Source organism: Mirounga leonina, unplaced genomic scaffold (genome assembly GCF_011800145.1).
Source record: "Mirounga leonina isolate KUSES-001 unplaced genomic scaffold, KU_Mleo_1.0 Mir_129, whole genome shotgun sequence".
NCBI lineage: Eukaryota > Metazoa > Chordata > Mammalia > Carnivora > Phocidae > Mirounga > Mirounga leonina.
In genome coordinates, this window is record NW_023270323.1 from 74,821,366 (window position 1) to 74,846,379 (window position 25,014).

General features: G+C 51.6%; 1 protein-coding gene across 2 annotated transcripts in view; it reads left to right on the forward strand.

Moving 5' to 3' along the window:
- The first annotated feature begins 1,667 nt into the window (after positions 1 to 1,667).
- The window catches only part of SLC2A9 (solute carrier family 2 member 9), a 221,878-nt gene continuing 198,531 nt past the window's right edge, over positions 1,668 to 25,014 (forward strand). Inside the window, exon 1 of one of the 2 annotated variants that reach the window (XM_035005304.1) lies at positions 1,668 to 2,005. The gene's annotated coding sequence lies outside the window, so the exon portion shown is untranslated. The remainder of the gene's footprint in view (positions 2,006 to 25,014) is intronic. The other variant, XM_035005303.1, reaches the window with a different exon arrangement.

Sequence of the window (25,014 nt, forward strand, 5' to 3'; positions counted from 1 at the left end):
CGGTCTACTGGAAGCAAAATTTTTAAAAAACGTTAACCTTCGGAGTCAGATAAATCAAGACTGTCAGCAACATTCTTGGGCAAGCCACTCAACCTCTCCATGCCTCAGTTTCCTCTTCGGTAGCCTGGGCCCATCATAGACTCTTCCTTATTGGGTAATTGTGAGGATAAGATATTACTGACTTTTAGCACAGTGTCTGTCTCAAAGCTCAGCACGTGTTAGACAAAGCATAATTGTAACTATATTTTAAGAGGAACTTAAATAAAAATGACAGAGAAGAGACACCCAGGTTGTTAATACCACACTGAGTGGTGGGAGCAAGCATAAACTGATGTATGACATATGTTCTGTTTCCTTCCTCCCAGGGACTGTGCTAAGTGCTTTCCAAGCATCCTCTTAATTGACCAACAGCCTCAGGATGGCCATTCCAGCATCACATAACTCACTTGGAAGGAAGCAGGACTCAAGTCCAGCCCACCTCCCTGCAAAGCCTGTGCTCATCTCTGTTGGTCCATCCTGGGGGGAGCATCAGACATTCATTCTTCCCAGGGCTCTTAACCTTGGCCAAACATTAAGAACATCTGAGGATTGCTAGCAATGCATCCACGCCTGAGCCTCACCACAAACTAAATGGATCTGGCTCTTCGAAGGTGATTCTGACATTATTAATTCTTTCAAGGCTCCCTGGGTGATTGTAACGGCCAGGGTTGAGAACCACTGATGGCCCCAGTGTGGCCTCTATAACATTAACATTTCAGACAGTGATCATGGAAGTCTGGAAGTCTGGCCCCACCTTCCAGATGAGTTCAAGTGCATTCTCCCTTTCTTTGCCATAAATTAATTCATCCTTGTCACTTGTGATGATTCATTTTATTCACCAACTTAGCTGGGCCACAGTGCCCAGTTATGTGGTCACACCTTATCCTGGATGTTTCCGTGAAGGTGTTTTCTGGGTGAGATGAACATTTAAATCAGTAGACCTTGAGTAAAGCAGATTGCCTCCACAATGCAGGTGGGCCTCATCTAATCAGTTGAAGGCTTTCAGAGGAAAAAGACTGACCTCCTCTGAGCAAGAAGGAACACAGCAGCAGATGGCCTTTGGACTCGGCCTGCAACTCTTCTTTGGGTCTGCAGCCTGCTGGTCTGCCCTGCAGATTTTGGACTTGTGCCTCCACAAATCATATGAGTCAATGCCTTAATATATATATACATATATATATATGTATATATATATTAAGAAATATATATATATATACACATCCTATTGGTTTCATTTTTCGGAGAACGCTGACTAATCACTACCATAATGGAAACTGACCTCTTGTTCAACACAATCACAATCATTTTTCTTTGGAAAACCACAACTTGGGAATGGGTGATACAGAGGCATGGATTTTCAGTCTAGGGGAGAATAATACAGATCACTCAGTCCAGCTGGAACAGAGGCACGAAGGTTGAAACACCCCTGGGTTGATCTTGCCCCTCAGGAGACATTGAGCAATGCCCAGAGACTTTTTTGTTGTTGTCACGAGGGGGTGGGGGATGGGGGATGGGGATGAGGGTATAAGGGTGCTCCTGGCTTCAGGCAGGCAAGGGGCGGGGGACGCTACGAAACATCCTGAAACGCACAGAATTATCATTAAAAGGCAAGAGTGCCCAGGTTGCGAAACGCTGGTTAGGATGGGGAAATAGTTATTTGTTAAGGAAATTAACTTCTCACTCCGTGCAAGGAGGGGGATTGCAGTCAAATCAGGAAGGAGCTCAAAAGAGGCCACAGGAATCTGACGGGCAGACTGGACAAACAGGCGGGGCCAATATCACCGAAAAGGCCAAGTGGCTTCAGGGAAGCTCTTGAGAGACCAGCCCTACCACGGAGGGAGGCCTGGGAGTCCAGCCAGTGGGAAGCCCACGGGCATGATGCGGCTCGAATTATGCTCCTAAGCGGCCGTGAGCTCAGAAGCTCTCCCAGAGGCGCCAAGGGCTGAGCGCGGCGGGACCAGAGGCGGTGAGTAGCCGTCTTGTGTTTTGTGGCTGTGGTTTGTGATGTTGTTTTAAGAATCGGGGGGCCCAGTGGGCAGAGCTAGGCGGCCAGAGTTCTGCCCCCCCCCCTCTCTGCACATGGCTTCACATCCTCACTTCTCAGCAACTGGGCTGCATCCGGTGGGGTGGGGGGCGGTAAGGCTGGGTGATGCTCTGAACACAAGACTGCACGGAGACAGCCAGCCCTCAGCGAGGGTATAGAGAGCGTCCTTGAAGAAGGGCCAAAGGTGAATTAGTGATAAGCAAGTGACACTTCAGTTCCTTCGTCTGTAAAATGGGGGCAGGGAAACACCTAAGGAGGTCGCGTGGAGCGGGTGGATGATAGAGTGATGGGACTGAGAACGTTAACACCCCAGGGATGTTTCCAGGATGGTGTTGAAAACACAGAAAGCCAGAAATGCAGGGCCGCATTAAGATGAAGGCAACCAGCAGCCCCTTGACCAAAGGCCCGGAAGCTGCTGGGACACGCAGGCTGGAGGGGGAAAACTATATGTCAAGATGTTAGCAGGGGGCGCCTGGGTGGCTCAGTTGGTTAAGCGACTGCCTTCGGCTCAGGTCATGATCCTGGAGTCCCTGGATCGAGTCCCGCATCGGGCTCCCTGCTCGGCGGGGAGTCTGCTTCTCCTCCTGACCCTCCCCCCTCTCATGCTCTCTGTCTCTCATTCTCTCTCTCTCAAATAAATAAAAAAATCTTAAAAAAAAAAAAAGATCATCAAAATGTTTAAAAAAAAAAAGAAGATGTTAGCAGGGCCACGGTCCATTCTGGGGGCTCTCAAGGAGAGGGCATTCCCTCGCTGCTTAGAGCTTCCTGAGGCTGCCCCTGTTCCTCTGCTCATGCCGCTCCTCCATCTTCAGGGGGGACAGACTCCTCCCCACCTCACGTCTCTCTGACTCTCCCTCTTCTGCTTCCCTCTTCCACTTTAAAGGACCTTTGCGATTATATTGGGCTCGCCCGGATAATCCCAGATAATCTTCCCATATTAGGGCCAGTTTATTAGCAACTCAAATTCTGTCTGAGACCTTAATTCCCCCCCGGGCCACGTAGCCTGACACGGCCACAGGTTCCGGGGATGCCCGAGCAGAATCATGGCTGAGGAGAGAATTGTCCTGTGCGAAGCATACCTGGGGCAAATCGCAGGTGGTCTCTTCTCTCATAGGGGTTGTGCATCCTAGAGAGGAGACAGATACGGAGAAGTAGTAATACATACCGAACACTAATAAATGATAGAGAACCCATAGTGTGGTCCAGGGATGGAGAGTTATGGCGCACAGTGTGACGGTTTCAGCCGCATGGTCACGGGAAGCCTCTGAAAAGGTAACATCTGAGCAGAGCACTGACCGTGGAGGAGGAAAGTCCATTCTGAGGCTGAGTTCCAGGCAGAGGGAAAAGCAAGTACCATGGCCCTGAGGCATGTTTAGGGGATTGGGAGAAGCCAGGTGTGGTGTTGCTGGTGCGCGAGGTGACAAGGGGAAGAGAGGAGGGAGACGAGGCTGATGACAAAGGCAGGGGTCAGATCATTGGATCATTGCTGGCCAAAGGGTTTGGGTTGAATTCTAAGGAAAATGGGAAACCACTGGAGGGTTTTAGGAAGGGTAACAGCATGCTCTGTCTGACATTTAAAATGCTCAGTCTTGGGGCACCTGGCTGGCGCTGTAAGGAGAGCGTGTGAACCTTGATCTCAGGGTCGTGAGTTCAAGCCCCACATTGGGGGTAGAGCCTACTTGAAAACAAACAGGTGATCTCAAAACCCTGTATGAGAGCATCTTACTAAAACATAAAGATATCGGTAGAGAGAACATAAAGAGCTCAATAAACATATTTTAAAAATAATAATAAATAGGGGCTCTTGGGTGGCTCGGTTGGTTAAGCATCTGACTTTTGATTTCCGTTCAGGTCATGATCTCAGGGTCCTGGGATCAAGCCCCATGACTGGCTCCGTGTTCAGCGGGGAGTCTGCTTGAGCTTCTCTCTCCCTCTCCCTCTCCCCCTCCCCCTCCCCCGTGTATGCGAACTCTCTCTCTCAAATAAATAAGTAAATCTTAAAAATAATAATAATAAATACAATGCTTAGTCTTACTGCTGAGTGCCAGTGGATTGCAGGGGAGACGGGGGAGGCAGCGAGAGCAGGGCGGAGACGCTGCAGGGATGCAGGAGAAGGTGGGGAGGGCTGGCCCAGCATGGAGTGAGCAGAACGGGCAGTGGTGGGGTCGGTCGTACGACTAGAGCCCACAGGACAGGGTATGTCGGGCGAGGGGAACAGTGAGGGACCGAGGAGGGTTAGATTTTTGGCTTGAGCCCCTGTGTGTGTTGACTGAGACTGAGGGAAGATGAGCCTGCACGTGAAACCATGTGGCTTCTCTTTGGCCACAGGGAGGGGGCTGGTGAGCTCGGAGAAGAGATCCTTTGGGTCAGGGGTACACGAGCACCTCTCTTCCAACGGATGAGTGCCTGTCATGGGGAGCAGAGGTAGCCTTGGTCCCCTGCGCCCTTAGATGCCAAACACGAAGCCCAGGGAAGGCCAGGGAGACAGGCAGATTTCAGCTCGCCTGGATATCTCAGGATGGAAGTGGCATGAGACACGAGGTCTGAGGAAGGAGCATGCAGCTTCAACTCTGCTGTCACTGGCATGTGACTGGGGACAAGAGATTTCAAGTCTTTGCAACTCCATTCAATATTCCTTAGACAGCACAAGTCGTACTACCATAATGCTAACCATCAGAGCAGGCGTTCAGAGCGTGCCTTTCCCGTGCCCCAGGCACTGTGCTCACCGCTTTCCAGGTAATAACACACTTGCCCCTCATGGCAGCCTGATGACAGGTGTGTGTCATCGTCCTTGTTACCCTAGATAGAGAGGAGACTCAGAGGGTGAGGGACAAAGCGCACATGGCAAGTAGGGGACAGTCGTCCTACATTGTACGGTGTCTACAGGACACAGAGTGGAATATGCCTCTCCTTCATCTCGACCTTCCAGAAATATCAACCGAAATGCGGTGTGTATGGTCATGAATGTTTTGTGGCAGCACAACGCTGAGCAGTTTCAGCATCAAAATTAAACGGTCTCAACAGCCTGAAATTGCGGACAGAAACCAGCAAGTTGGTGCAGAACGTGGACCGAGGGCAAGGCGTTCTGCATTTCGATTTCAGATCCAGGCCCACCGACCCTCACTACATGGCTCAGACCACAGCTGGAATGTTCCGTTCCATTCGGGGGCCCCTCAGTTGAGAAGCATCCTGATAAGCTGGAATCTCCGTGATCGGACGAATGAGATCACATCAAAACAGGATGTCGGTTGCATGCAAGGACACCAGGGACAGATTCATGGAGACAGACGGGAGCAAAGTATTTGTCATAGCTGAAACTGACGTGTGACTATAGTCGACCCTTGAACCACGCGGCGGTTGGGGTCCTGACTCCTGCACAGTTGAATATCCATGTACAACTTTTGACTCCCCCCAAAGTTAACTACTAATAGCCCACTGTTGACCAGAAGCCTTACGGATAACCTGAATAGTTGATTGACCCATGTTTTGTATGTTGTATGTATTATATACTGTGCTCTTACAGTAGAGCAAGCTGGAGAAATGTTGCTAAGAAATTCATAAGGAAGAGAAACTATGTTTGCAGTATTGTAGACGTGGACTCACCCAGATCAAACCTGCATCCTCAGGGGGTCAGCTGTATCCCTACAATGCACAAGGGACTTCTGGAAATTCCTAAGAAAGACAGCGATGACAACGGAGGAACAGCAAAGGATGGCAAATCACAGATGCAGGAACAGGAAACTTGACCGATCTTTTGAAGAGAGTTTCCACAGCAGCTAATTCCCAGAGGCTTGAAGATGAAACCAGTGCACCTGTTTCGACTGGTCGCACTGGGAGACTGGGTGACTCACTGCTGAGTGCACAGGAAGCTGTGTGATTTGGGACAATGATGTTTCAGCAGGCAATGCTCAGTGTCAGTGGGGATGTGGGCATGGACACGGACCTCACTGGACGTGGGGATGTGGGCATGGACACAGACCTCACCGGAGGTGGGGTGTGGGTATGGACACGGACCTCACTGGACGTGGGGATGTGGCTGGGGCAAACTCTCTCAAATTAAATAAACTCATTATTATCTAGAGCCCAATAATCCAAGCCAAACAAACCCACCCCAGCCCACAAGGGGACAGCTAGGAGCACATTCACGGCTGTGCTGGCCTCAAGCTGAAGGCCGCCTGGGTCTCCATCCCAGGGTAACGATTTCCCGTCAGTCCAGTGAAGCTGGTACATTTTCTTCCATTTTACAGATGAACAAACTGAAGCTCAGGCAAGTAGAGTAACTCGACCAAGGTCATACTGCTCATAAATGGCAAGGCTGAGACTCACATTCCAGTTCCTACGTCAGTATATTTGCCCACCTAACCACCCTCTCATGACAGGAAAGAAGAGGCAGAATTGGCAAAAAACCCTCTTTCCCATCACTCTCACGGCTCCTTCCACCTTGTATTCCTTCCTTTGTTCCAGATAAAAGCAGGAGAAAAGATACGATTACAGAAAAAAAGAGGTCTGGAAGGAGTGAGGGTGGAGGAGTCAGTTTGACCTAGAATTCTGACTTCAGTTAAGATTCTTACCCGGCCCCTGATGATGTTTTGCGTAATCAAAATTCCTAAGAGATAACTAACAACGAACATATGTTAAGCCCAGTTGCTGGGCACTGTTCTAAGGATTTTACGTCTGTGTCAGTTAATCCTCACAGCAACCCCACGAAGCAGGTGGGATGTTTATCATCTCGATTCACAGACGCAGGAACAGAAACCAGAGAGGTTAGGTGACTTGCCCAAGGTCACACAGCTGGACTATGAAGCCAGGCTCTCTGAGTGTGGGCTCCACACTTGCAGGAAGCGGAACTCAGCCCGGAAGCCCAGTGCAGTGAGGCAGAACCGCTAATCTGGATTGGCTCCCACCGTGCTCCAGGCTAACTTCACTTTGGACGGATCATAGAACCACCCTCAGCCTTGGTTTTCTTGGCGCCAGGCATGGATAGAGAAGGTGTTCCCTCCTACGGCTGTTATGAGATGTAACATCAGCAAGGTCATCAACAAATGATTATCAGTCATGTGTCATTGTTGTGGGATTGCACACATGTTCCCCGGAGGCTGTGTGTGGGTCCATGGGGGTGGCCAGAGGATCCCCGAGGAACGGGCGTGGGAGGGAGGGTGGTGACTGCATTTAAGAGGGAAGTGAAGGAGGCGGGGTTGAGACACTGGGCCCTGGCAAGGAGACAAGATTCGTTCAGATGACTGACCAGGGCCCGGAAAATCCAGCCAGGGTTGGCTCCGGATGCTTGAATGGGAGGAGGGAAAACATGGGGGAGAGCCAGCCCCCAGGCTTTGGCACCCGACAGATCTGACTTAGAGTCTCTCCTCATCTCCGCCGGTGTGTGACCTTGACACCTTCCTCAGGCTTTCCTTGCTCAGACATGGGGTCTCGCTGGAGCCCTTGCAGGGCGCTTGGGGACTCGGGGAGCTGAGCTCAGGCGTGCAGGCTGCCCGGCATGTGGCAGTCGCTGGGTAAGCCCCGCCTTCCCTATCCGTTGAGGACCAGGAACACGGGGGCTGAGCTCTGCTGGCCTTGGCCCAAGTCTGCCCTCGTGACTGCAGACAACGGGCCTGATTTGCCTGCTTGGGTTTCCTGATTTCTCCTTTACAAAAACAGGAAGGAAAACTGGTGATGTCCCTTGGCAACCCCCCTGGCTTTCAGTCTCTGCAGTTCTTTTTTTTTTTTTTTTAAGACTTTATTTATTTATTTGAGAGAAAGAGTGAGAGAGAGAGAGTGAGCCCAGGGTGGGGGGAGAGGCAGAGGGAGAAGCAGGCTCCCTGCTGAACAGGGAGCCCGATGCAGAGCTCAGATCCCAGGACCCTGAGATCATGACCTGAGCTGAAGGCAGATGCTTCACCGACTGAGCCACCCAAGCACCCTGCCGTTAGTTCTTACAATAAAGACATTTTCTTTTTTTCTTTTTTAACTTGACTTTTAGAAGATCAAGATGGGTTTTTTTAATGAAATGTTAAAAATCAGAATTGGGAGAAAATAGCACCAGATCAAAAGAGGGGAAGACTCTAAGATTTTATTTGTCTCCCCATGTCCCAACTTGCTCCACCACCAAAACCCAGCAGAGGAACGGAGTGTGTTTTTCAGCAGACGCATGCCTCCAGCAGAGAGCAAGGACCGACATCATGACCGACCCTATAAATGGAGCCCTGGTTCTCTGGAGCCCTTGCAACCTTTCCCCACGAAGTAGCCAGTCTTCCGTTTTTATATGTGAGCACTTAAATAGGGGAAAACAGGGAAAGGAAAAGGAGTGATCATGAAGCATTGTGGGAGGGAAGCACTGGGATGGGAGAGGTTGTCAGATGTTCACCAGATGGGCTGATGGCGTGAGTTCCCCTGTGTCCTCCTTGGGCCTCCAAGTGGACAATCTGTACGGAAGGAATCAGGATATAATGTCCTGGCTGAGGACCTTGGCTCTGCTCTCAGTACTGCTCCAGGATGACAGTAGATTTCCAATGATTTCCACGCGGCGCCCCGGAGCAGAACCTTGCAGGAAGGTCAGATCAGTGTCGGCTCCTCACTGCTTAGCTCTATGTTTGACTTCATGAACTCGTTTTTGGAAACAAGGGTATCAGTGCTTGGTTCTCATGGTGTGGGCTGGTCCTGTCCTCATCCGAGTGTCACTCAAGAACACACTCCAGTGATGGTTCAGCCAGCCTTTCATTGCACCTTTAGCATGAAGCCGCTGAGCTTTTGTTGGGTACTTCATATGAGTCAGACACCGTGCTGACTCACCGTGTTGGGGGTACAGCGGTGACAGGGACAGACACACAGTCCCAGTTTGGGGGAGACAGCAAACACCAGGCGACAGACAGAATGATCACAAAGGGTGACAAGCACCGGGAAGGATGCCAACGAGGGGCTGTATGGAGAAGAAAGGCAGGGCGTGGGGGCAGTGCAGAGTGTCCTGCCAGGGCAATGGGAAGCTGGCGGTGGCCCTACAGAGAGGTGCTGAGAGTGGGTGGCAGTCAGGTGACAGAGGAAGTGACACTGAGAGGCAGTTTGGATCTAGAACCGGTGAGCATTACGGATGCACGATGAGGTTGAAAAGGAAGCAGAAGGAATCAGGATGCTGCCAAGGTTTCTAGCTACCCAAGGAAGCTGGGAGAGCTGCTTACGGAGATGTCGGGGCAACAGGGGACCCAGGTTGGGGGAAAAGTTTGGGAGAGAAACTTAAGAGTCTGTGAGTCCTGCAGGTGATACTGTCCGGTGCGTAGTCGGATGTGTGGGTCTGGAGCTTAGGGGAGTGTTCTGAGTCGGGGAGACAAATTTCAGAGCTGTCAGCCTACAGATGCCCTGGCCTTCAAGGTGCACTTGATCTGGTCGGGAACAGGGTTTATAATGAACAGTAGCATGCATCACAAAACCAAGATTTACATTAGACAGAAAACCAGGTGAGCAGAAGGACACCCACCATTTCTGTAGGGGGTGGAGTGTGAGGAAAGGATATTTGAACTGAGTCTTGAAGGATGAGTGCATTGAGCAGGCGTCTAGGCTGAGGCACAGCCTGGGAAAGGACTCATACTATCCAGGGAAAGAGGAAATGGTACGTCCAGCACGGGTGGAGAGCCAGGAGACACAACGCTGGAGAGTTACGTGTAAGGTCCAGCTTTCAGAGAGCCTCGTGCACCACCTCGGGCCACAAAGCAGATGACCAGACGCACCCCGGAAGCTCTGGCCATGGGACCTGTCCCCCTCTGAGTGGCTGCAGGTCAGCAGTGGATCATTTAGGCTTGCACCCATGCCAAGCTGATGTACCCACCATCCAAGCTCGGATTACTCTCTTGTTCAGTCAGCTGGTGTTATGGACTGAATGTGTGTGCCCACCCCCCCACCCCAGTTCCTTTGTTAAAGTCCTGACCCCCACTGTGACCCTATCTGGAGACAGGGCCTTTATGGAGGTGATTAAGGTTCAAGAGGCCATAAGGGTGGGCTCTGATCTGAGAGGATTAGTGTCCTTTAAGAAGAGACACCAGGGAAGTTGCCCTTTCTCCCTTTCCGCCAGGTGAGGACCCACCGAGAATGCAGCCCTATCTGCAAGCCAGGAGGAGAGTTCTCACCAGAACCCAACCCTGCTGGAAACTTGATCTCAGACTTCCAGCCTCCAGAGCGGTGAGAAAACAAATTCCTGTGGTTGTGCCACACATTCATGGTATCGTTGTTACGGCAGCCTGAGCAAACGATGCTGGTCAAAGGGAATTTCCCATAAGGCCAAAGGTGTGAGCTGCGAGAGAAGCATCAGCTAAAGGAGAAGCAAAGCTGAGGGAGAAGCTTTGGCTGAGGGAAAAGCAACCATGCAGCAGAGGCAGATGACCTGGGCCACCTGTTCACGCAGTTTGCTTGTGCTCTCTGGACTTTCAACCCTATGTGTACCTCTTCCAGCAGGGCCCACCCGACCCTAGAAAATGTCAGGGTCATGAGGGACCACAGGCTCAGATGATGTCTCATGCTCAGATACAGCTTCTACTAGGGCCCAGCAGCATACCAGTAGTTGATTTCAAACAGTGCACAGTTCTCTGCTGCAGATGGCATGACCTCGCTCTAGACCCTCCGTGGTCTACACCGTGACTCTCCTCGTGGGGCCTGCAGAGACTCCACCTGGCTTCTCTCTCCACAAAAGCCTGTGGTTCTCTGGGATCATGCCTCTCCCTGGGCCTGCCACACAGGCTTTCCCTACCTGGGGTCCCGCTCAAACCTTCCACATCTGATAAATAGGTGGAAATGGTATCCCTAAGTGTGGAATGTGTGCCTCCCAAACCTGGAGAGGCCTATCAAAGGTTATACTTCTTTCCCAGCTGTAAGAGATACAGGTGCGTTACTTTGTCCTTCACCTTAGAGGGGACTTTCCAGCATGCCCTGGACCATGGACCCCTAAGAGCCTCACTGATGTGACCCTTGGCTCTTTGGATCCTAGACCCTTGGATCTTGACTGCTTTATCTCCCACCTTCTGGAATGAATAGGCTTTACCGAGGCACACAGAATTAGTACTTCATGCTTTTCAAGTGCACTTAACACAATGCCATCAACATGGCAAACCATCACCGTGTCCTGGGGAATGTTTGGATTGTCTGAGCGCCGTTGGAGTACATCACGATGACAGAAGAACGAGTTGATCCCTACAGGAAGACTGTACGTGGGTACCATTTTGTTCCCTGCGGATGTAAACTGCTTCTGGTCCTTCTCTCCAATCAGTATAGAAAAAGATCGAGTTGCCAGTTAGTAGCTGCATCCAACATACCTAAGGCTGAGTTAATCCATGCTAGAAAGCTTGCTATATCAGGCAGTAACTGCAATTGGTGCTCTACTACTTGGTTAAGTTTCCAAAGTTCCAGGGTCTTCTGCTATGATCCATATGGTTCCTGTAGGGTCAGCCTGGTGAATCCAATGGGGATACAGCAGGAACCTCCACTCCTGGATGCTTCAATACTCTTAGGGTGACATTGACCTTTGCAACATAATAATATAACAAACACAAACAATGCAATATTGTTTCTCATTTACTATCTTGGCAGGAGGCGGAAGTTCTCCGGCTTTCTTATGCAATAACTCTGACTCTGCAGGTCAAGGAACCAATGTAAGAGTTCTTCTGGTGGCTCAATGTGTCTTTCCTAAATCCCACAGGGTGGGATTGTTGACTCAGCGTGCCACTGTATGACATACCTGGGCAAGAGCTATACTGACTACTTGTTCCTATGCAGTTTATTCTAACGGGGGGCTGCGACAACGCTGGATATCAGTGCCAACCCAGGCCCCGTATCCATGTCCAATTGCTAATTTGCCCCAGTGTAGGGTTACTTGAGTAAATGGCCACAAAGTCTTTGGGGGACTAAATGAGGGAATCCCTACCATATCTGCTCACTGTCCCCCCTTAAGGCAATGGGACCTGCTGTTTGTGCCCTGGTATCAGATAGTCAGTGGTGGGAATTTAGGAATTTATGGTGTCCTATGGCTGCCATAACAATAGGCATTTGTTCTCTCACGATTCTGGATCTGACGCTCCACCTGTAAGGCTCACCTCCCTTGCCTCCGCCTCCTCTTGGCCCCACCGGATTCTGCCTTTACCTAAAGTGTTAATATTGTGTTCATCGTGGACTTTATTGCATTTATTTTGACTTTTAAAAAATGTTGCATTGGATATTTGTCTTGATGATTAAGGTTTCGGTACCTCCTGAGATTTTGCTGCCAAGGCAAATGCCTCACTGACCTCACCCTCGCCCCAGGTCTGGGAGAAGGAGCAGCTAGAGAAGTAGAGGAAGGGGGCGCCTGGGTGGCTCAGTCGGTTAGGCGTCTGCCTTCCGCTCAGGTCAGGATCCCAGGGTCCTGGGATCGAGCCCCGCATCGGGCTCCCTGCTCCGCGGGAAGCCTGCTTCTCCCTCTCCCACTCCCCCTGCTTGTGTTCCCTCTCTCGCTGTGTCTCTCTCTGTCAAATAAATAAATAAAATCTTAAAAAAAAAAAAAAGAGAGAAGTAGAGGAAACACAAGAGCATGTTGTCTTAGAAGCCGAAGAAAGAAGGTTTACCAAGAAGCTGATACAACAGGATGAGTGTCGACATCATGCGAAGTAAATTAAGCCAGACATAGAAGGTCATCAATTATATAATCTCATTTATATGAGCTGGTTGTAACATTGAAAAAGGGAAAACAATCTACATGACCAACTGGTTAAATGGCATATGGCCATCCAAAAGAATATAAAACAGCCATTAAAAATGATGTTAATGATGAAGAGAAATATTCTGGAATGTAAAGTGCAAAAAGCAGGATGACAAAGTATAAACAGAGTATAGAAACAACCGTGTAGAATTATATGTATGTAGAGTAAAAGCAAAATGGTCACCTACGCGAAGAAAAGAGCGCCTTCTGTATGTGATCACGTATATAAAACTCTTTAGAACGCACACTAATCCATAGTGACGCAAAGTGGATCGGTGGCTGGATTACAGAGAGGCACGAGGCACGTTGATATGTATGTTTACTACTTGAATGGGGTGATGGCTTCACGGGTGTCAAAATTCTGGGTCCGCTCAGCTTCTAATTAAACATGTACACTTAAGAATACAGTAACACAATAACCTCAGTACACTTGTTTATTGATTTATTTTTACTCTGTGCTGGCAACGCGAGAAGACATTTCATATGTCATGTCTTTTAATCCTGACACAAAGTTTGTGAGCTAAGCATCACATTTTCCACTTTACAGAGGAAGACAGTAAGACTCAGATTTAAGGAAACTGGTACAGAGTCATGCAATGCGCAAGAGGAGGAACGCAAATTTTGCTAGCTCTCATCTTTGTGCTCGTAACTGTTATGCTATATATTTGGATAACAACAGTACCCCCCCCCCCAACCATGGTGGGCTGGGAGCGACGCGTGGGTCCTTGGGAAGGTGCGTTCTGGCCGCCTCAGACGGTCTACTGGGACAACACTATTGATAAATGTTAGCTGGAGCTCACAGTCCAGTCCTTTTCATTGATAACCGACAAAGAAGACTCGGTCCCTTAAAGATGGAGAAAGGATATGGCCATTCGGAGCCTCTCAACGAACGTATTTTAGGAATGCCAACCTTTCAGAGGTACCTGGCCCCTGCCGAGGCGGGCTGTGGGAATATCTGGTCCAGAAACTTGCCCTCAATGAAGTCTATCCCATTTTCATAATTGCCCCTTTTCTGCTCTCATCACCGCCTCCCTTGTGATTAAAAATGCCAATCGGTAAAGGATGAGACTGCCGTTTTAAATTCGTCCCTGAGTCCCTGGGCTCGGGAGGGGCTCGGGGCTGGCAGCCCCAGGTGCAGACTCCTAGGACCGGATGAAGGAGTCAATAATTCCACCTGGCGGCGTTGGACCCATTTAGGAAGGAGAAGACATTTGGATCAGGTGGTGGTGACCAGCAGCGAAGGCAGAGGAGGTGGCCCGATGCCCACAGGCCAGGCTGTGTCACAAATTCACATCACAGACTCGAGTGAGGGCAAGCAGGTGGCACCTGACTCAGCAACTCCGCTGCCTGGGTCCCACTGCCTGCTTGTAACTGGGCTCAGTGGGGAAAGTGGTAGGATCTGTTAAGGATGTCCGCTATGGCAGGGGGAGGGGAGAGGGACAGTTCGAAAACCCTGCCTTTGCTGCTTCTTGGCTAATGTAGGCTAGGAAGGCACAGCGAGGCCAAGTGGCTGAAGGCTTCCATATTCTGCTGAAGAATTTAGGCTTTTTGTATACCAGAGGTTTGAAGCTTACTTTCTCCATTTTAAAACGGAGAATACCATAACCAGAAGATTTCGGGGTAGATATTGAGGGTTTCTTGGAAAAAAGCAAGACTTAGGTTGAGTTTAGAGCGATGATTGTGACCAGAGACACGGAAAGAAGGGAGGAGAGAGTTCTGGATCCCCTCAGCCTCTGCTGGGAAGCGGTCGGAGACGCAAGGAGGCAGTCCAGGGCCAGGTGGACACGGGCCTCCGGCAAAGCCAGGTGGGAGTGGCACACCAGGCTGGGGGACAGAGTGGGGTGTCACAACCACACACCTGACTCATCTGTTGCCAGACCACCTTAGTGCTTTTCCAGTAACATCGTGTAACACAAGAGACTCGAGTCAGTTATGAAAAGCCACGAAGAGCAGCATCTCGGTTTTCATGGAGCACAGGATGAAAGGAGGAACCTGAGTCAGACATTCAGAGAATCATTGGCCCCCAAAGAGGATGGAGAGAAGAATATGTTACCAAAAAGGGTGTGTGTGGCGGGGTAAGGTTTGCCTGACTCCGAGCCTTACTTGACGGCCGCGCTTGTCCTGCTCGGCGAGATCCGAATTTCCCTTTCCAAAAAAGGGACTCGTGGCTCAGCGTGCTTGCCCGGGGTCACAGGGCTAAGCCCTCAGAATTGGAACCCCGCCCAGGGTGTCTGAAGCCAAAGTCTCTGCCCTGCATTAATTCCCGCCAAGACCCTCCCCGGAGACTTAGAAGGAGGATCCCGGCGCCTCTCCAGCCTGGTCTGAGGACACGGGCCACACGGTGACGGCAGCTGAGCCAGGACCCCAGATCCCCGTGTGACAAGCTGCACGCACTGGACCCAGCGTGGGTTGTGGTCTCCTGCGATTCTTGGAACCGCCATGCGAGTGGGTCACTCTTCCTGGCCTCCCCCTTGTCTAAACCTCCATCATCTCTCACGCGAACCAGACTGTGTCTTCCTGTGTCCACTTCATCGCTGTCCTCCTTCGTCCCCCCAGTGTTAACACCCCAGCGCCGCATGGCTGCCTGAGAGGCTGACCTCCTCCTCCTCCTCCTCAACCCCCTGCTCAGGTTTAGAGACCTTCAATCCTTCCCATCGCTCTTACGATTCAACCTGGATCCTTAACCTCATGTACAAGGCAGGCCAGGCTCGGCCCCACGGTCCCTCAAACCCTCACACACAAGCTCCCTCCTGCCCCCTGCTCCTCCCCCCTGGACTGGCACGCCACCCCCACCCCGCATCCACACATGTCAGACTAACTGTCACTCCTCAGCTGAGGTCAGAATCTCCTGATGTTGCCTCTCATACCACCTTACACCATTTTCTGGAATTTTCCATAATTGCACTAAACATCTATCCAAGTGTGTGGTTGTTTAATGTCTGATTCCCCATTATGTGTACGGGCCAGGAAGGCAGGGCCCTTTTCTGCTTTGTTCACTTCTGGGGCCATAATGCCTAGAACAGAGTGCTCCTGACACAGAGCAGGTGCTCGGCACACACCGAAGAATGAATGAATGAGTGAATAAATGAATGGATGAATGGGTGAACCCCAAGCAGCACAGCTGCATGCCTCCTCTCCAGGACCCTGTTTTACCTCTGTTAAAGTATGTCGGAACATTCTATGTCTGTGACCGTCCCCACCCCCACCCATGGTGCATTCCTAGGGGACAGGAGCAAAGCCTTATTCACCTCAGTATCCATGGTGCTGGGAATCCAGAATGAAGTCAGCCTCAGGATATGTGGCATCTTCCTCCTCCAGTCCTGCTAACTAGCCACGTCACTCTGAGTCATTTGTTTCTTCATTTCTAAAATGGAGTTCTGCAGCATGATTCCCGACCCCTTTAATTGCTAGGGCTGATATTCTAGGATTTCATAACCAGAGGCATTCCCTGTTTCCTTCAGAAATGATACACATTTGAGGAATTCGTGTTAGCATTCTACTGTGCCCATCAGGAGGTGCTTTGGAACCCCTCAGAGCGTCAACCTCCAAACATAGAGCTGTCTTGGGCCACCCGGGAGCAGAGAGGCCTCCTTCTTTGCTTTGGAAAATACACAACGCGTCTCATTGGGTTTTCGCTGGTCAGGAGATCTGAAACTAATTAGATGGGATCAGTAAGCAATGCAGTCTGTTTCCAAACTGCTTTCCTGCCATCAGGCTTTGCCAGGAACGAAAGGTCATAAGCCAGCCTATTACCACAGAAACGATGGCATAATGACAAATCTGATCTTTATTATGCTGAGTAAGGTTTGGTTTCTCAAGTAGAGATGAGATTTTATTCCTTTTTTCTAATACTAGAAGAAACCAGAGGGAGGGGTGAAAACATTGCAGGGTTGAGCGTGGTGAAACTAGCCTGCTTGGGGAGGGTGGTGCTCATCCACACGCCCTTGACCCCCGATGCCCATCCTTTGGAAAGCCTCTTCCTCGGCTGCTGTCACAAACCAGTACACGTCTAGAGTCCTGTCAGCCCTCAGTCCAACCCGGCTAGAAGGCAGGGTTGCTCACCTCTCAGCCCCAGGCACGGCAGAGGAAGTGTCATGTTTGGGATCTGGCGGCTGGCGTTGGACTCTCTGAACTCACTTCCCAGGAATAGAAGAGTCAGCATCTGATCCTCTAAGCCTCAGTTTCCAAATCTGTAAACTAGGGATGATAATGATGTCCCAGAGTGGGTTGCTATGGGGATCACGAGGTCACTCAGTGAGTGATGGGGCCTGGTGGAGTCTAGTACATCTGAAAGTCTCAGTGAGAAGAATTCTTTTTTTGGATGTGGACCAAGGTCCATGAGGGGACCAGAAGGGCCTTTACATCTAGTCTAGGGTTTCTGAAAGCGTGGAACTCAGGATGCTTTTGGGTTGGTTGTGCAAGAGCATACTTCTATCGACACGTTTATGCCTATATTTTAATGTCCATTAGATGGCATGCATATCATTGCTTAAGGCAGTGGTCCTCGACCATGGCCACACCTTACAATTGCCCGGGGAGCTTTTAAAATGCTCCAGCCCAGAGAGACGCCTGGCTTTGAGATTTTGTACAACATTCTGCTCGAGCCCCTTTAGTGTGAACAGCCAGGCTGAGAACTGCTGGCTGAGGGCAAAGCCGGGTAAAAAATAAAAATAACTCAAAGTAACGTATCATCAAGGCAGCAAGCTAAGGCTGAGGTTGGGGAAACACAGGTAAGCCAAAGGTTTGTTTGAGGGTCAGCTGCGGGTGGGGTGGGTTGGTGCTCGTTCAATTTCAGATGCCTTGTCCCATGCCAGATCCATTAAACCAGAATTGTAAGGGGTGGACCTGGAAGATCTTTGTTCTCATCAGCCTGCCCAGCCCTGGTTCTCCGGAGGGCATCCGGAAGCCACTCATTTTATAAAGGTCAAGGCCATGCCTAGGAGGAAGGGAGGCACTCTGTGGTCTGCCCAACAGGACAGAGAGGAGGATGCTGACCAGCCAATGTCAGCCAATCCCATTTTGACACCTGGGAGGTGTTGAGCCAACAGTCACTCCAGGGCAGCATGGGGCACAGAGGCCATAATTCTGGGGGCCCTGGGGGCTCTCTGGGGAAGGAGGGGAGCATGTCCAACCCAGTTCCCTAGGACAGGAAGGAGACAGAGAGGCAGGACAAACACCCCGTCCGGGAACATACTGCAAGAGTCTGTGTGTCAGAGGGCGCCTGGGTGGCTCAGTTGGTTAAGTGACTGCCTTCGGATCAGGTCATGATCCTGGAGTCCCGGGATCGAGTCCCGCATCGGGCTCCCTGCTCAGCAGGGGTCTGCTTCTCCCTCTGACCCTCTTCCCTCTTGTGCTGTCTCTCATTCTCTCTCTCAAATAAATAAATAAAATCTTAAAAAAAAAAAAAAAAGAGTCTGTGTGGCAGGACTGTTCCTGGGTGGTAACTTGCAGGTAAGCTTCCTGTTCAGACAGGTATAGGGAATAACTCCCCTTCTGGAACCTCCAATATTTGCTGCCCAGAAGGCACAGATGGATCATCTGGAGAATTCCATACCTACTTATGCTTGTTGTGCCTGTGGTCTGGTTGCGGTAGGAGCTGGGAGACTGCGGAGAAATTAAAGAGGAAGTTTCTCAGCCCTTCTACCCTGAGTGAACCCCCGGCAAGGGTCTACACTGAAGGCAGCAGAAGCCACTTAGCCACTGAGTCTCAGTGTCTGCATCTCGAAAACGGGTCCTTGCTGGATGATCCGGGGGGGGGGGGGGGGGGATGGAATGCGACAGTGTATCTCAGGCTCTGGCACAGGGTAGGTTCCTGAGAGTAACAAGTGGTTACTTGTCACAGGACAAACACGGGGCATACTGATCCCCATCTTTGCTTCTGCACCAAGCTCTCGCTTGGCTGCAGAGCCCAGCTAACTCATTTCAGGGCCTCTCCCCAGTGCCCATAAAATGAGCCTCTCAGTTTAACTCAGTTCAAGATACCCCGGCTTGAGACTCTCCAGGAAGTGATGGGCTCTCTTGGCTGGAAGGAAGCCATGAAGGGAGGGGGTTGAAGCCTGTCGTGGGGCCGGGGCCGACCTCTGTTCCTTTGAGCATCCCTTCTCAGGGGTCTCGTCCAGCAGAACCCCACCCGGCGGCGATGGGGGCAGCTCTTAACTTTAATTCCAGCCTTCTAGCCTCGGGGGTGGTACCTGCCAAGGCTGCTTCCTGGGTTTCCGTTGAAAACAGATGAGACGATGTAAATGAACCAGTAACCAGAGTAAATAGTAATTTTAAGGAATATAGCCATTTACTTACTTGTATACTTACTGATGGATGGATGGGTGGGTGGATTGACTGGTCATGATGCCTTTGAAAACTGCAGATGGGAAGAGCTGTGGGGAGCGATGAAGCCTTGTTGTCATGGGAGATGTGGGGAGAGGCCTGAGCTGAGAACCAAGAAAGCCAGTTTAGTTGTGACTCATTTACAACTCCCTGTGTGAACTCGTTACCTCTCTGCCCTTTGGTCTTCTCATCATCAGTAAACGCATGAGTTCCCCACAGAATTCTGGGGAGGACTATTTCTGATGATAAGTGTGAAGACATTCTATAAATTGCAAAGCTCTCTAAAAATGTTATTTTTTTCCAGTTATTATTTAATTTTCATTACATCATCGGTTCCCCACAAACCACCTGTGACACAGTGAGGAGCATCCCCGAGCTCAGAAGGTCCCAAAGACATACCCCCACACCTGCTGATGCTATCTTTGCTTGAGGGGGTCCTTTCTGGGCTGCTCAGCCACCGTCCTGTAAAGATAAGCCCAAGTGGGAAAAGTGCCCACAGGAGCCAGGAGTCCAGACACCCAGAATGACATTGAGTCAGACCGTCTCTAGTAGAAATGTCCCCCACAACTCCATCTCCCTCTCCACTTGGTGGTTCTTCATCATCACCCATTTGTTATTTCTTAGTATATTAGTCCTGTTTTGTCCATTTCATTTTAGCGTCAGCGCCCTCAGCTCTTCCCGGAATCAGGTGGGTCCGAACCACGTCCATGCGGGGAGCCATCAAGGCTGGCGGAGAAAGGGGGTGGTGGGCTGAACCACGTCTTCCCCCCCAAAAACTGTGTTGCAGTCCTAAACCCCAGTATCTCAGAATGTGAACTTATTTGGAAATAGAGTTATCACAGATGCAATTGGTTAAGATATAGTCATACTGGAATAGGGTGGGCCCTAATCCAATATGACTCGTGTTTTTATAAGGAGAGGACACACAGGGAGAAGGCCAAGGGAGGACGCAGACGGAGGCTGGAGTTATGGCTGCACGCCAAGGAAGGCCAAGGGTGGCCAGTGACCCCGGAAGCTAAGAGAAAGGCATGGAGCCGCTTCTCCCCTAGAGCCTTCAAGACAGACTTCTAGCCTCTAGAACTGGGAAAAGTAGGTTTCTGTGGTTTGAAACTCCCTAGCTTGTGGGACTCTGTTATGCAGCCCGAAGAGATGAATGCAGTCAGGGAACAGAGGGCTCTGATTTCCAGCCCCGCCTCACCTGCCCACCCTGGCCGTGGCTCCTTGGGCCAGTCTCTGGACCCCACATTTCCTATCTGTAAAAACGAGGGAGTTGTGGTGGATCAGCATTTGCCAATTTTGCTGATAATTCGGATTAGCTTATTAGACATTTCCTCTGGATTTTCAGAGCCAGTGGGTCTGGCCAGGGCCAGAAATCTACGTTTTTGAGAAACTCTCCAGGTGGGAACAAGGACTGGCATCTTGCTGTCACTGCCCTCACTGGTGTTCTAGGCTTCTCAAGGGTCAAGCTTTGCCCTTGACCCCACGTGCTCTATCGCAAGCCTACCGTGGATGGCGTGTGTTTTAATCTGTGTCCCCTTACCCAGATTGCAAGCCCAAGAGGGCAGAAGTACGTCTGTATCTCGGCCAGCGAGCCTAGGAACCATGAACTGAATGGAGGGGTAAATCATCTTTCCAGCAGATGTCCCACTCTGGGATGCGCGATCAAGGACCTTGCAAGCTCCCGTTCTCAAGCTCTCAGATGTGCCTCCCTGCCGACAGTCTGGCCCCATGCCTGACTCCAGTCCACCCTCCATGCTCTTTCAGAGGAACACATAATACAGATGCACTTCTAAGTCACTTGATCCTGTGGAGGGAGTTCTGTGATTCTTCCCATTTTACAGATAGGGTAAAAAAAAACCCTGAGGCTTCCAGAGGTCGAATGACTTGCTCAAGGTCACAGAGCCAGTGAGGTGCTACGGTTTGAACTTTGGGGGTCCAGTGCCAGCACCTGAATCTTTCCATCACACCACCATCCCGCCACTCACAGTCAACCCTGTGTCGATAGGATCCCGTCCAAGCAACTAGACCAGCCCATCCGTTGCCCCACTTCCCTCTCTGGAAAGATCTGTCCCTCTCCTCACCCACTCACGGCACTCCAGTAGTTCCTCCCCATTGGCCCTTCTCCCTGAGCTGCTCTTCTGCTAGAAACTCCTTTCCTTCATAACCAGAGAGCTGTCCTTCTGGGCTTCCGCGGAGTAAGGCTCTGGGGTGTGTGGCCTTCGTAACACACATGTTGTAACCATTATAACTTCCCCACCCGGCTCAAGCCCTCCCTTCCTTCATGTCTTTGCTCACGTGTTACCTTCTGGGTGAGGGCTTCCAGAACCATCTTTTAAAAATTTATAATATCCCACCCCACAGCCCTCTATACGCCCTTCTTTATGTTTTTCCATGGCAGCTATCCCAATCTAACAAACCGTCCTTTAATCACATGTGTGGTCTACCATCTGTGTCCCTTCCTGAGAATGCAAGCCCCACGAGGACAGGAAGTTTTGTCTGTGTGAGTTCATGGCTCCATCCGAGGTGCCAGGGACCGGGCCTGGACCACTGAATATTGAAGGAGCACGTCCCGCACTGCTGTGTGTCTGTCTCTCTCCCAGAGTGTGAGCGCCTTTCAGGAGGGACTTTCTCGGACTCATTTCTGTACCTCCAGCAACTAACAGAGGGCCTGGCTCTTAGTACGACCTCAGGAAGCCTGGGTCAAATAAATAAATGAGGAAGTGAATGAACGAATGAATGAATGAGCAGGTGGATTTCTTTTCCAGAGCAGAGTTTGCTTGGCAAAATGCAACGAGTTAAGTGTCTACTTATAGCCTCTCCTGTGGTTGTTCCGCAGGGAGGAAGGCACCCCCCAACAGCACCTCTGGGACGTTGATAGCCCCAGGAGGTCATTCCGGGCTGGACACATTGAACGCAGCGATCAAGTCCAGCCAGCCTGGGCAAAGCCGTGCCATCAGCTGGGGTGTCAGTCTCGCCGGTGCCCCTCCCTTGCTCTGCCGCCTTCCCCTTCCCTGGAGGGAGAACTTGGCTTCCCTTCACTGTGTGAGAGAAACCAGCTTCCTCATCCCATGCAGAAGTGCCCCTGCTTGCTCAGCGGTCCCTGGCGGCTGCTTCCCAGGGAACAGAGAGAAGGAAAGGGAGAGCAGCTCCAGGTGACCATCCACTCCCTGCTCCCTGTGACTTCTCGGCCCAGTGGCACTTGGATGTGCTGCTCTGTGGTTTCTGTCCCTGTCCCCTCGCTCCGGCCCAAGCTTCGCCAGACCCACTAGAGCGACTGTCCGCTTTGGAAGGCTAAGGTGCTTGTGGGTGTCCCCTCCAGGTCCTCTGCTGCTTCCCCACACTGAGTGTTGTCACAAGCCAGGAAAAGACTGCTTGCTAGCTGGAAGCCGGGTGAATGTGGCAGTCTGGCCAAGCTGAAGCTCACTAGCCGGTGCTCCTGCTGAGCAAGTAAGGCCCTCTCTTGCAGCAGAAGCCAGGGGGCTTTCCCTCTCCAGGGCGCGGGGGCGTGGACCCTGGGGGCGTCCCCAGAGCAGGGAGGAGTCTTTGCTGCTTTGGGCAGAGGGTGAGCCCGAAGGCTCCAGGCACGACTCAGAGGGTGTGCGGCCAGGCTGGGGAGATGGGGCCAGCAGCCAGGGCTCCAAGGTCAAGGGGATCTCAGAACCTTCATCAGTCTGGCTGGGAGGAAGGGCCTGTAATCTAACCTTCAAGGTAAGAGCCAGGAAACAGATTCAGAACTCTGCTAAGCACACAATTCGAAGGCACCCACAGATTCTGTTCACTTTTTCCCCCTATTCATGCTTCCTTAAAAGTTAGCTCATTGGTTTAATTATTTCCTTCAAGAAGCAAAATGGCTCTATTCGTTGATCTATTCATTCCTTTAAGTAGCATATTGACTTCCTCCCATTCATCCTTCTGCTAATTAATTAATCAGCTCATTAATGAATTAAAAATATTCATCAAGTGCCATGTTTCAGACTGTATTCTAGGTGCCAGGCACAGCAGTAAACGTGGCTGGGGTGGCTGGGCTAGGGTTTCAGGAGGAAACTGAACCTACCCCAGACAATTCAAGTGACTTACAGAGGTGTGGGTAGGGGTAAAATAACAGATGAGGAATGACCAGGCTCCCCATGACAGCGAGGAGCCATTACAGCTGGCCCTGAGGGCAAGGGAAGGAAGTGTCATTGGGCCGCCTGCAGGGACCTGCACTTGGGGACTTGGGGACAAGGCGGCTATTGCCAGAGCTGCTGAATTGGCAGTGGGGGAGGGGGTGCAGGGAAGAAGCGCCCTTGTCTTCCCACCATTCGATTTCCTGCCCACGGTTCTCTTGGGCTGACAGCTAGTTGCAAGGGAGTCCACCAATGCCATCCCTCAGGGCCGGCTCCCCAGGGTAAGAGCAGGACAGGGGAGGTGGGAACTAGAGCCAGGGAGGCCAGGAGAGTGAGCAGCACAAGACCTAGTCCCAGCCGTCTGGGCTACACATTCTAGCTGGAGGACAGAGCTCAGCCGACAGGTAAATATTCAGCCGATGGTGATTGGTGCCATGCCAAAGGAAAATCCGGCCGGGGCGCCTGGGTGGCTCAGTTGGTTAAGCGACTGCCTTCGGCTCAGGTCATGATCCTGGAGTCCCTGGATCGAGTCCCGCATCGGGCTCCCTGCTCTGCGGAGAGTCTGCTTCTCTCTGACCCTCCCCCCTCTCATCTGCTCTCTCTCATTCTCTCTCTCTCAAATAAATAAATAAAATCTTTAAAAAAAAAAAAAAGGAAAATCCAGTGGGATAGATGGAGGTCATGGGGGTGATTAATTACGAGCTGCATTTTATATCAGGGGTCAGGGGCCCTCTCCAATGGGTCCTATCTGAGTGGAGGCCAGAGGGAAGTAAGCTGTGAGCCCTTTGCAGATCTGGGCAGGGGGGCGGGGGGTGGCCCCGGGAGAAGAACAGCAGGTACAAAAGGTCTGAGACAAGAGTGTCCTAGAACCACTCGAGGGTACCAAGGGAGCCGGCTGACCAGAGTGGAGGGGTAGGGGGAAGGAGATGGAGGGACAGGGTCAGGTATGAGTCATTGGGGTCAGAGGCCGTAGCCCTTGTGAAGGCCTGAGAACATAACCCTGAGCTGAGAGGGTCCAGAGCCAACGGGAGGGGCATTTTCTGAGCACGGAGGGACGAGCTCCAACCTACATTATAAAGAGCACTCAGCTGCTCTGTGGGGCAGTGGGGGGCGGGGGCAGGGGCAGGGGCGGGGAGAGCAGGCAGGATGCAGCGGGCTCCTCCCAGAGCTGCCAAGACGGCCTGGACTAGGGGCTAGGGCTGAAGGGCAGGGACTGGTGGGAGGCAGTCAGATTCTGTGTTGCTGAGGCGCGTGTGGGCAGCAGGTGGGACGGCGATGCCACTCACCCGGACAGGAAGACTGTGGAGGAGCTAGTTTGGGGCGGGAGAAGCGGGGAGGGCGGCAGGCTGCGGACCTTGGTGCATCGGAGATGCTGGTTATTCATTCGAGTGTGCCGGTTGCGTGCAGCCCAAGGGGCCCGCCCTGGCCCCAGACGCATGACTCCCTCCAGGTGCTTGCTCAGCTAGGAACTGACCTGGCCACTTCACCGGCTTCACCAGGCCACCTTAATTCTGAGGCTCCTTTTAGTCCCCAAGTGCTGGCATCCTGGGGCGTGGGCTGGCCCGGAACGTGGGACACCTGGGCTGGGATTGAACCGTGGGAGTTGTCAGCACGCAGGGGATCAGAGCTGCCCAGGAAGCCAGCGCCCAGTGAGGAGGCCCCAAGGAAGGAGGAGGAGGCCCCAAGGAAGAACGTGTGGAAGGCGGCCAGAGAGGCGGGAGAGAACCCAGCAGCAGCTTGGATGAGCACTTCCGAGTCTCAGGACGATCCAAGCTAACTGGCGTCTGGCCCACAGC